A 9,690-nucleotide genomic window follows, 5' to 3' on the forward strand; every position below is an offset into this window, starting at 1 on the left:
CGTCTCCTGCTGTTATGTCCAATTCTGTCCTCCTTTAGCCTTCTGTCTTGGACTGTCCAATTCTGTCTCCTGCCCTAGTTAGCCTTTGACTTGGACTTCGGTGCCATTTCATCTCTCTCTATATTGACCCAAAGGCAAGCTCATTGGCTCTTGACTCTTGGGAAGACTTTATGACCTTCTCCAGAAGCAAGTAGGAATGTCTATATCCTCTTTATACTGCATGAGGAAGTACGGGAACCCCAAGGATACTTAATACAATCCCCTGACTTTCCTGGTTCCAGCAGGAACTGTAACGCCTAAGAGCCTTTTCTACACAGAGCACAACTAAGCAGACTGAGACTTTAATCTTGCCTCTTTTCTCTACCTGATTTCTAGCTCTATGCTCAACCCCACAACTGGCTAAACCTTAGGGGTGTGGGGGGAGCACTAAAACACTACAGAACCCAGGGGAGTCATGTCCTTCGTTCCCTCCTAAACAATCTGGATTCCCAGAAGAATATATCCTCTCTTCACTTGGGGGACACTTCTTTCATCACATTATCCACTGAAGACTATTGTGTGAGGTGGAGCCTGCCCTATCTTCCCTGTGTGATTAAGGCTTAATGGTAGAAGGGGCTTCAGGGATTAAAAAAAAATCTAGATTACAGAAATGGAAAATACTTTGGGAAGCATTAAGATGATTTCTCTGATACTTCTTTCAGATGTAGTTCTAGATTGTATCTGTTGACATCTTAGGCCAAGTCCATAGTTGTTCTGGTCACTATTTATTTATTTATTTTTTTGAGGATATTTTTGCTATAAGGTGCATACTGTCATCAGAGAGAGACAGAGAGACAGAAATTGAGAAATCACACCCTCCCCACCCCCGGGAGAATGGCCATGCTGCAATCCCTTCTCCTCTGTTCTCCTCTTGGCATCTTGGGCTCACACATATATGTACCCTGCATGAGTTTGAAGCTCATGGGTCCAGGACTTGAACCATGATCGACCATGTGGGAGTCCAGAGACGTAACTGCTACACTGTCTGCTCATACCATGTTCTGGCCACTCTTACAGATATAGCTCTTTGTTATAAAAACAGTCTCATATTAATAATACAATTGTACAGGACAGAGTAATAATCAAAACTCCATATTCGAATTGTCATTAAACAGGTTTCACTCCATCACCTGCCTAAATAGACCTTCTTTGACCACCCTATATTAAAAGTAACCTCCTCATGCAACATAGAGGTAGCTTCCTGAGCATTTTCTATTGTATCTATTGATTTAGTTCATTCCACATACACTTAACTGAGAGTTTGCCATGTGCATCGAGAGCTGTAATATGTGATGGAGATATAATAAGCAAGATAGACAAAGTCACTTATGTAGTAGGATGAGATAGACAAATATTAACTGATCTAGTCAGATGTCATTTTTTGAAGGGTAGAGAATCAAAACAAATATGAGCGACCAGGTGATTAATTTAGATTGGGCAGTCAGAGGTCTCTCTAAGGAGGTGACATTTAAGCTGAAATCAGAATGACAACTTTAATTTGTTGCGTATTGTGTAATCAATAGAGGCAAGAGCTTGTAAGATTGCATGTCATGCTGCATAATTCCTGGATGAGAGTACGTAAGCGTAACCACGAAGTATTCCCTGGAGTACTGGGACAACCTGTAGAATGATGCCTGTTCCCAAGTATGGTCAGAAGTCACACCATCATTTTGCCTCAACCAATTCATGGGTCAATAGAATTGGAAACTCCCATGACCCTTTAATGTTTTGATTTAAAAAGACTCTGGGATGCCAGGCTGATGACAAATGTGGGTGACTGTACCACTTAGCCAAGTCCAAGGAGTTTTGCAATGTGTAATGCAAGTTTTGGGTATCAACAAATGAAACTGAGAAATAGAGGGACAATGGAGACAAAGTTGTGAACTTAGGATCCCTTCTGCCTAATGAATGTTGGGCCCAAGCATACTGGGAAACCTAGCCCTCAGGGGTTAGGAGGAATTAGAAGATAATCTACTGATATATTTATTTATTTTTTTCTGGAGAGGTTTTTGCTATAGGGCACGAGGCTCGCTGGAAAGACAAGAGAGAGACAGAAAGTGAGAAATCACCCCCCGAGGGGATGGCCACACCACAATCCCTTCTCCTCCATTCTCCTCTCGGGATCCTGGGCCCGCAAGCACATGTGCCTGGCATGAGTTTAAGCCGCTGGTCCGGGACTCAAACCGCGGTCAACTACATGGGAGTTCAGCGACATAGCCATCACGCTAACTGCTGGTTCTTGTTTTTGTTTTTTATCTGGTTATTATTTCCTTACTAGTCTTTATTATGATTTGAAATTATCTTGTTTTTAAGAAAGATTTTATTTATTTATTTATTTGACCAGAGAGGGACAGAGAGAGGAGAGAGAGAGTAAGCAAGCTCTAGGTCTGAGACTCAAACCGTGGTTGGCCATGTGGGAGTTTAGCACCCTTATCCACCTCGCTACCTGCCAACCCAATCTTCTGTTTTATAGATTCCTCATGCACATGCACAGGAATGGAAGAGAAGCATGATAGACTGACTGCCTTGGGATTCTCTCCAATAGCCACTCTTGTGGTTAAATTTGGGACACTGAATTTGGGACTGTTTATTGAGGAACAGCTAACTATGAGATTGAGAGATGTCTGCAGACTAAGGTTTTAAGGCATGGTTATATTGAGAGGGTGTATCTTCAGCTTATCGACAATTTACTTTCTGTGATTGGGTCTGTAAGAAAACATACACATATGATGAAATGATTTTGATTGCTCTTGGGTATTTATTGTACAACCAACTTTTTAAAAAAGAATTACTTGTTTAATTTTATTTATTATTATTTAATTTGCCATAGGGCTCATGCACTCATCAGAGAGAGAGATAAAAGAGAATGTGAGAAAGCAGGCTGCCGGGTCTAGGACTCAAACATGGTTGACCATGTGGGAGTCCAGCACTCTAAACACCATGCCACCTGTTGGCTCCAACCAACTCTTAGGACAGAGGAAGTTAAACAAAATTCTCATCAAAAATAAAACCGATATATTCTAATCACAAGAATATATATATATATATATATATATTCATTAAAGAGAGGGAAAAAAAAGCTGTACAGTTGTTTCCACTGGTACCCAAAGATAGACTTGAGTATGAATGAAACCCTAGGTCAGACCATCAGCCAGGAGCTGGCCAAGGGGAGAAGGAGGCAAAGAGTTCACACAGGCCTACTTGGATGGTTATCTCTCCAGGATGCTCTTGTAAGCAACTATTTCATTTTTAATTTATTTTTTTTAAATTATAATTTCTGTAATACATGTAATAGTTGTACACATTTATGGGGTACAGTGTGGTTTTTTCAAAACATAGGTGCATTGTGTAATGATCAAATCAGGGCAATAATTGTATCTACCATCTCAAACATTTGCCTTCATCTTGTGCTGGGCACTCTTCTGCTCTGAAATAGTTGACATAATAAATTGTCACCAACTATCATTACTCTATGGTGCTCTGTGGTGCTCTGTGGTATCATTACTCTATGGTGCTCTGTGGTATCATTACTCTGTGGTATCATTACTCTGTGGTGCTCTGTGGTATCATTACTCTATGGTACTCTAGAACTCATCTCCTTATCTGCTGTATTCTGCACTCTTTGTCTGGTAAGTTCTTCCCCCACCCCACCTTTCCGAGCTTCTGGTATCTAAGTTACTAGGGTAGTTGGAAAAGTCATGGTGCATTTTTGCATAGAAAAACATAGAAAAATCTGTCATGACTTTTCCAATGACCCAATATGTTAAAAATGGCATTCTTCTACTTAAAACACAAACATGACCCGTTCTTGTCCATCACCTAAAATAGAGACCGTGGAACTCAGGAAACCATATACCTTAAGAAACAGACACTATTGGAGCCGGCAGGTGGTGAGTTGATTAAAGCACTGGACTCCCACATGACTGACTGAGGTTTGAGTCCCAGACTTGACAGCTTGCTTTCTTATTTTCCCTCTCTCTCTTTCTCTGTCTCTGGTGAGTGCGTGAGCCCTATAGCAAATTTAAAAAATAAATCACATTAAATAAAAACTTCTTGCTAGGGACCAGCAGTTAGCATAATGGCTATGTCGTTGGACTCCCATGTAGTCAACCGCGGTTCGCGTCCCGGACTCAGCGGCTTAAACACACCGGGCGTGTGTGCGTGCGTGCCCAGGATCCTGAGAGGAGAATGGAGGAGAAGGAACTGCAGTGTGGCCATCCCCCCTGGGGGGTGATTTCTCTCTTTCTGTCTCTCTGTCTCTCTGTCTTTCTGGTGAGCGCACGCACCCTATAGCAAAATCTTCTCAAAAAACAAAACAAAACAAAACAAAACAAAAAACTTTACCATAAAATAGAAGAAACAGACACTGTTGATAATGAAGATGGTCACTTCTGCCTCCTCTCACCTCCTCTGAGACCTTAATCCATCAGTTATTTTTTTCTTTCTCATGTACACATGATTGTTTTCCTTTCACTGGCCTTGAGTCTTCCATCGTAAAAATGCTGAGGTTGCTTTTCTCTTGAAGAAACCAGAAGCCTTTCCTTTGACCCTGCTTGTCTCTTCAGGCTGTGCCCAAGTGCTCTCGCTGTCTCACTCCTTGGGAGGGCAGCCTGTGCTCCTTGCCTGACTCCCACCCCGCTGACTCATCTCGTTCCCGCTCTTATTTGCTCCCAGCTATTAAACGACCCAGACTTCCACTTGGCAGCTACCCAAGAGGGGCATGTTTTCTTAAGGGTGGTTGCTGCTGATTTGACACGGAAAAGCTCAGCAGCCACACTCCAGAGTCGACCATGGACCTTCTTCCTGAGACGGCCTGACTACCTGGCAGGAAAGTCATGTTCTTTCATAGTAGCTGGGGCTGAAGCTGAGGATGTAGTGGTTTGGATTGCCAGTGAGGAAGAAGACCCCATGCACATGAAGATGTCCCAGGTGAAGGAATGGAAGGAGCCTGCATTCAGCATGCAGAAGAACCGACATGGTCATTGTCTGGAATGTGTCATTTATGGTCAGCAGTGAAACAGAACTGTGTGTTGTTTTTGGTCAGGTTCTTTCAGAAGTCAACCTTGAGCCCAGGATGTGGGTAGAAGCGGTTTGTTATGGCAGAGCTCCAAGAAGCAAACCAGTAAGGGACTAGAAGGAGCAGGCTGTGAACAGGAAAGGAGTGAAAGATAGCTGAGAATTCAGGCACAGTCCCAGGCTCAGCCTGATCCTCTGAGCACTTGGCATTTACCCCAATTGAGAAACCAGAGCTGGGCTTTTGCAGTCCCAAACCAGTAAGTCATGGGCTACAAGTCATGGTAGGACTGGAGGAGGACACAGAATTCCCAGACACTCCTTCTTCTCCTTACAGGCTCAGGGGCTCTGTGTCCAAGGGCAGGTGACTGAAAGTTGAAGGTGCAGATAGTTAGCAGCAAAACAGCAGGGCTGGGACTGGCAGGCGGCGTAATGGTTATGTTGCCGGACACTCACATGGTCAACCACACTTTGAATTCTGGACCTGGAGGCTTCAAACTCATGTTGGGTGCATGTGTGCATGCCCGAAATCCCCAGAGGAAAACGGAGAAGGAATTGTGCCATGGCCACCCCCCCTGGGGGGTGGTTTCTTACTTTCTCTCTCTCTCTCTCTGATTCTCTGGTGAGTGCCCAGATATATAGCACAAATCTCTCTGAAAAAATACGGGACTGGAGATGAGTGAACAGAGCTGGTGGAAGGGATCTACCTGGACCTGGTCAGGTCTCAGCAGCCTCTGTCACAACTACCTAAAAGTGGATATAGTCCAGCATGACAGTTCCAGGGTAGGTGGAGCCACTGAGGCACTCAGGGCTGCTACCATCTGTAACAGTGGACCAACCCAGGGCTAGTGTGACCCTTCTGGAGCTAGCCAGGCTGCTGGCTAGCCTGATGACCCAGCAGTAGTCTTCCGCCTCTCTCTCTCTCTGTCTTTAAGTTTATTTATTCCATGAGACACACATACACAGTGAGAGAGAGAGAGAGAGAGAGAGAGAGAGAGAACCTCTCCCCACCCAACAAGGTCCTCATGCTATAATCCACCCCATCTTAACTGGCTCAGATCTTGGGCATGCATATGTGCCCCTGGTATGCTCAGGAAGTTTCCAGATTGTGAACCTAGGACCTTTTCCATGTGGGTCTAATTGCTGAACTACCACCTGGTCACAATATTCCTCCTTGAATGTCTAAGGCAAATCACACAAGTTCCCATGGAGACTTGTACAGAGATGTACAGTATAGCCCCATTTGCATTAGCAAATGACTGCATAAGTTAAATGTAGTGTGTGTGTGTATAGTTATAGTTGTTATAGTTATGTAGATATCTATATATGGATTTCCCCCTTACAAATATGACTCATACATCAATTTTTGTTCTGCAAATGATTTAAATACATTATGTATTATTTTTATAACTTGAAGAGAAAAAGTATTTTAAAAGAAAACAAAAATTGAGGCATTAATGAAGCCAAGTATCAAGAAGGAATAGAAGGGCCATGAGATGATGTAGTGGTTAAGGTGCTGGACTCCCACTTGTTCAACCATGGTTAGAGTCCTGGACCTGGTGGCTTGAAACTTACACCAGGTGTATATTGCATACGTGCCCAAAATCCCAAGAGGAGAATGGAGGAGAAGGGATTGCAGCGAAGAAGTGTAGTCATTCTCCCTTCTTTTTTCCTTGGGAAGTCATCCCCACCCCCAGCTCCAGAACTTGGCCCTGCTAGGCCTGAGTTGTTAAGAATTCCATCCCTCTCACAGGGTTTTGACTGGGAGTGAGGGTTGTTAATCAGCCTTAACTGCCTTAGGTTTCATAATATTGAGACGAAAATGGACCTAGGAGACCAATTTTTATTATACATAAATGTATGACCTATACATTTCCATCATCTGTTTACATTTAGCAGATTTTTAAATTTTAGGATATTTTAAAAGCCCAAGAACTTGCGTACAGTGTGTTAGGGCTGTGCCCTGTAGGTGCTGGGGTCTGTGCTCTGTCTGACAGTGTGGTTTTATGTAGGCTGGACAAGGAAGTCTTTCCTCCCATCTGGGACAAACCTTTCATACAACATCAAATGTACAAGCGAATCTTCCACCATACAGTCAAATTCAAATAACAGACGATGCTAAGCTCCTTGTTGATTGACTAGATACGGGAACTGTGGCTTAGGACCAAAAAGAAAAAAGTTTGTGGATTTCTCTGTATCCTCCTAGGAAAATTCCATGACTCTCCTGATTGTTTCTAGGGTTAGTATTGCTGTTCCTAATTTATCACCTCCCAGCAAGAAACAGTTGATGGAATCTACTAGAAGCTCAGGGAATGAGAAGAAGTTCTGACTTTCTCAAATCAAAAGTGAGCCATGCTAGCCTGTTTCATGGGGACAGCCCAACTTTACAGTCAGAATGCTATTTTCAGTCATTAATTCCCAGAACTGAGGCCCGTTTTCTTTCAGTCTTAAAAACAATAACGTTAGCGTATTAGTGCTCACCAAATATAGACATAGGTTTGTCTTTGATACTAGTTAGAGGAGAAGTATGAAAAAGCTTTTGCAAGTGGAGTATTACTTAAAACACCAATGGGGTTTTTCAATTTGAAGACGCCACAGGAATTTCAGGTACAGTCAACCACATGTGGTGGACTTGCACTTTGATTTAACTTTGCTTGCTTGAAATGTGGAATGAAATCAATAAATGCAATGTTGTACTAGATTATTTTATAGACAAAGGAATCCAAGACTCAGAATCACAAACCTGGAGGGATTTAGGAAAACTGGCAGGGCGTTTCCTCCTTTCCACACATACATCATTTTCAACCCTATAGCGTGGACAGATAATATTAAAAACAAACGATAATAGACTATTTAAAGATTCACATTTGACTTGGCCATTTCCCAAACTTAATCTCCAATTTGTTTTACTACCTTAATAATTTAAAATGTACTGGGTAGGTCTGTTTTTGAATGTAAAATAAGATGTATTTGCTGACTTAAAAAACACTCACAACATAGAGATATACCATATTGCTCGTCGTTAGGTCCTTGTCCTGACAACGACATAATATTTATGCTAACTAAAATAAGAATTGTACAAGCAAGGGCCCTCCCACGTTGTTCACTGATGCTCAACAGCTGAAGTTGAAAGATTTGTGACTACTCTTTCTGTGGGGTCTTGACCGTCGCCTATGCTAACATCTCCTGAGTTACACTAAACACTTTGCTGCATTGATTTATCTAGACATCGGATTTCATGTTCCTGGCAATTAGCACAAGGTAATAGGACAAGTATTCACAGTAATATGGTGGGTGTTTTTTGAGGGAAAAGGTAAACTGAGAAGGGAAGAGAGGGAGGGATGAAATGGTGGAGCACAGGGGATTTTGAGGACGGTGGAATTCATCAGAATGCTCTTGTGATGGTGGGCACATGACATTTACACATTTGTCCAAACCCATAGAATGTAGAGAACAGAGTGAACCCTAAGCTATGGACTTCAGTTAATATCACATCAATGCTGTTTCATGAACTGTAACAAATGTACCACAATAGCAAGACATAAATAATAGGGGAAACTGTGGAAAAGGGGAGAAAAGATGGCATGTGGGAACTCTCTGTACTTATGGATCAATTTTTCTGGAAAACTAAAATGTCTCTAAAAACCATAAAGCCTATTAAATTACATAACAGTAAAAGGCGAATCAAGATAACTTAGATGAGATGGTGTCAGAATGTGTTTCTTGTCAGCAACAGGAAAAACAAATTTAACTAGCATAGGCAAAAAGGTAAATGTGTTGGTTTGTTTACTCAAGCCATGAGGAAGCATCAAGAAAAGCTGGAACTGGGGGATTAACTGTGAGCCCTAGATGGACTTCTTCATGAGGTCCAAACTGTGGTGGCCAGCAGCTCCTAGGCTCACAACCTCTTAGCCCTACCCAAGTGGGAAAAGGGCTCTTACTAGTTCTTATTAGAAAAATCACCCAAGGATGCGGGTGAACATTGCCTAATCCAACTGCTTATGGAAGAGACATACAGGATCCAATATGGCTGTTCACAGGTTAGAAATGAGTAGGTCATGGCAGGAGACTATTGCAGTTCTCCTGAAGAGAAATGATGGCGCTTAGGCTTGGGAGGTAGAGTCAGAGAAAGGGTCAGGTTTTAGATATATTCTGAAGACAGGGCTCTCAGAATTTATTGAGATGTTGGGTGTAAAATATGAGAAAAGAATGAGACATGACCTCAAAATTTTTGTCCAGAACAACTCTGAGAATGGAGATGTCTTTAACTGAACAGAGGAGGGTCACAGTGGTACAGATCAGAGGATGAGAAGCTTTTGTTTTGGGTGCAGTATAAGTTAGTCATTCAATTATAGAGATCAAGCAGTTGGATATAGCTATCCACTTAACATTTGCTTAATGACTGTAACTTTTATTTTTTTTTAAGTGCTTGCCATAGGGCATGTGTTGTAACAGTGGTGGTGGAGAAACAATGAGAAGGAAAGTGAAATCACTTCCCAGGGAGGATGGCCATGCAGCAATCCCTTCTCCTCCATTGGGATTTGGGGCATGCACACACATGCACCCAGTGTGATTTTCAAGCTATTGTGTCTAGGACTCAAACTTCAGTTGGCCATGTGGGAACCCAGCACTCCAGCC

The sequence above is a fragment of the Tupaia chinensis genome, unplaced genomic scaffold (assembly GCF_000334495.1).
Source record: "Tupaia chinensis unplaced genomic scaffold, TupChi_1.0 Scaffold000098_3, whole genome shotgun sequence".
In the NCBI taxonomy this organism is placed as follows: Eukaryota; Metazoa; Chordata; class Mammalia; order Scandentia; family Tupaiidae; genus Tupaia; species Tupaia belangeri.